We start from the raw sequence: 3,544 nt of genomic DNA on the forward strand, positions 1-3,544 counted from the left end.
TTTAACGTCAATGACGTCCAATTAGTGCGGCGAGCCATTTTTAATCTTTAGTCAATGATATTTGAGAGAAGATTGTCTGCCAATAACGTCAAATTTTTTTCTGTTCCTCACACGAAAACTTCCATATAACATCAGAGTACTTAAGATATTAAAGTATGGAATATTTATTTGATTTATTTTCAATGGAATCCGCCGCCACTGATCAAGATGTAAATGGCATAACGTTAACGTAACTGAAGTTCACCGAAGAAAGGAAATAAGGTTAAATGATACCATGGTGAGTAAATGATTTTATTTTATAAAAACTGCTATTTTAAGAAATTGTCGTTCAATTTAATCACTGAAATGCATCTCTGCTGTATTGTTTACTACGTCCTGCGCTGTTTAAACGGTCCACAGAGAAACTACTAAACTAAGGTCGGTTGCGTTGCTTTTTAAAAGCCTGTCAACTTTACACAGTTCAAAGAAACGCGCCTCTAAGTTTTTTCACGTCACTAACCCAAACTACTGGCTCCGAAACACAAGACATACTGTAGCTTACCGACGAAGCGCAATAAAAAGTCATTTTCCCCAGGGGAGCTCTTCGATTCCGTCTCAAAGCAAGGGGGGAGCCTCATTGCGATTATATGAGTGACAGAATATCCAGACCCCGCCACGCGTGCGATTCTACGCGACAAGCGGTGTGCGCTGCTCCTTTTCTAGCGCCTCACTCCCACGCACAAGCGCCGCACATTGTGCCAGGGAGGCGGTTCACTCTTTCCCTGGATGTCAGCAGCAGCAGGTCACGTGACACGTTCAGTGAATCTTTCACTGGCTTGTGGCAGCGGTTGTGTCTTCCGTGCATTATCCCAAGGTAGGAAAGCACCCTGGTCCAGAGCCAGTCCGTTAAGTCAATGACAGATTTAGGCAGGAGAGCTGCTAGTGCCTTTTTGCCAGGCTAGGAAGTCACGTGACCGGCCCAGAGTCAATTCTGGTCCATATTACTGTACGTGGGAATTGCAGGCCACCCCTCATCCTACTGCCTTCTCTTTTGGCAATTCTGGCTCACAGTGTGGGAGTCGAAAGCTTTGTATTTTAATGCAGCTGTGTTTTTTTTTTAATTCCTCAAACGCCTGCAAGCTGCGTGGTATTCGATACAGTGGCCTCAGAAAATCTGTGGACACTTAAGTTATACGTACGATGTATGAATGTAATCGCATTAGATAAGAAAATACAAAACCGCTTTAAAGTCACATAGCAGCACAAGCACACATTTAAAGCAAAACACTGCACAAAAAGTGATCTGATGCATTGAAATTAGGGCTGCGCGATTGACAAAAATCCTAATTGTTGATTACTCCCTTATGAAATTGTAATTGTGATTATTAATTGCGATCACAGTTTACGTTTAATAATGTTCACACCATTGCTTGAAGCGGCCGCATGCCACATTTTTAAATAAACAAGCTAAAAACAGCTGATAAATATATCGTTTTTCTGTAGTCGCGCCTCAAATGCGAACATTGGATTGGTTTCGTCTTTGAATAAAAGAGCGAAAATATGCATAGTATTATAATGCTACACTACAACAAAAATGACAACAGTGCAAAAACCATTAAGATGACATGTAGAAAGAAAAGAATGCATCTTAAGCATGCAGAATACCATAACTGAATTTTGAAAGATTAATTGCCGCTTTGAGAGATTATGTAATTGTGGCATCCGTAATTGTAATTAAAAATGTGATTAATTGTGCAGCCCTAATTGAAATGTATACATTTCTATCTTTTTTACTGGTTAGTGTGTTGGACTGAGTTCTCTCCAAAATATACATTATAATAAAACATTTAAGTATTAAGTATACTCTTTGTGGCCACTGTACCTTGAATTTGAGATGTAGCATTAACAGTGTCGATTTTGGGTTGGTCAGGGGGGACGGTGCCTTGGGTCGTAGTGGTTGGCTGCATTTGTACTGGCGGGCAAATCTCTCTTACCACCAAAGAGGTGGGCTTCTCCTTGTCTTCCTGAGCAAGTCTTGAAGCCTAAATATTATAAAAGAAGTTAGTTGCTTCTGAAACTTGCATAAATGTATGAGTAAATTCTGAGTTATTTACCCCTAAAACAGACCTTCGTTGGAAAAACTCTCTTCCTGATTGATAAATGCTTCATGAACGATTTTATAGTTAAAAATGCATGTTAATGAATTCCAATAATTCGTAAATAGGCTGCATTATCATTCACAATTAGCATAACTCACCTATAGCATAACCCACCTATAAATTACAAATACGTAAAGTACATATCCAGGAAGCTGAATAAAGCTTTGCATTGATGTATGGTTTGGTAGGAAAATATTTGGCCGTGATACAACCGTTCGAAATTTTGAAATCTGAGGGTGCAAAAAAATATTATATCTAAATATTGAGAAAATCACCTTTAAAGTTGTCCAAATGAAGTTCTTAGCAGTGCGTATTATTAATCAAAGATATCTACAAAATATCTGCATGAAAAATGATTTTTACTTAATATCCTAATGATTTTTGGCTTAAAAGAAAAATTCATAATTTCTACCTATACAATGTATATTTAGCCATTGCTACAAATATACCCCAGTGTTTTAAGACTGGTTTTGTGGTCCAGAGTCACAAATATTCATTTAACATAGCCAGGCACTCTTGAAAATAGACAGTTGGTGGCATTTGAGGATGCTTTGGTGGCTCAGCATTTTTTCAGGTTCTTTTATTTGCTATGATTTGGAACATCCACAACATTAACGCATTACTAGGATCTAATTTTGAATAAGAATATTACTGAACATAAAAAATGCAGTAACTCCCAATATTAGCTTCTTCGTTGTTGTTCAGTCACTGATTGGACATTTAGGTGAAAAATTACAATGATAGGCGCAGTGTTTTCAACTGTCATCTTAACTTGTGAAATAGTATTATGCTAATTATGGTAATTAATTATAGTGCATCAAAAAGCAGTAATGTACTGTTATTAATTAAGCTAAAACTAACACATAATGATGGTTTACGGCCAATTTACTTTGTAGATAGTAGGTGTACATTTCTTTCGTACCAACTAACATTTTGAATTTGAAACTTATGTCAGAGCGGCTTTAGGAATGATTTACAAAAAATGAATTGTGCTCTTGTTTGAATGTGGCCCATTATTCTTAATCTACAATCCAGTCTCTTACCTGACTTTGTGCTGGTTGGATTTGGAGGTTGATGGCTGTCAGTTGGACCGGTTGAGCTTTAGCATGGGCCAGGCCTGTGTGTGAGCCGTGCTGGCTGAGTGCATGGTGGCTTACGGTTGAATGGAAGATGGTGGCCTGTTGATTTTGAGCCGATCCCTGGTTGTGAAGCGCTGGTTTAGGCAAAACCGGAATGATCCCCGATGAGGTCTGGGCAGAGCTCTGGATGGCCAATGAGGCTGTCTGTTGGTGGGGCTGGACCGAGGCCGTCTGCAGTAACTGAGGCTGGGTTCTTGAGGTGGGTGGGGCTTGGGGTTGAATGACAAACTGTTGCGGCTGCTGCTTAATCAGGGCCTGCGGTTGGAT

At 39.3% G+C, this 3,544-nt stretch overlaps 1 pseudogene; it reads right to left on the reverse strand.

Annotated features, from left to right (window-relative positions):
• LOC122347532 overlaps positions 1-3,544 on the reverse strand; it is a 663,620-nt pseudogene that overhangs the window by 541,138 nt on the left and 118,938 nt on the right.

This window comes from Puntigrus tetrazona, chromosome 6 (assembly GCF_018831695.1).
Source record: "Puntigrus tetrazona isolate hp1 chromosome 6, ASM1883169v1, whole genome shotgun sequence".
NCBI classification, from domain to species: Eukaryota; Metazoa; Chordata; class Actinopteri; order Cypriniformes; family Cyprinidae; genus Puntigrus; species Puntigrus tetrazona.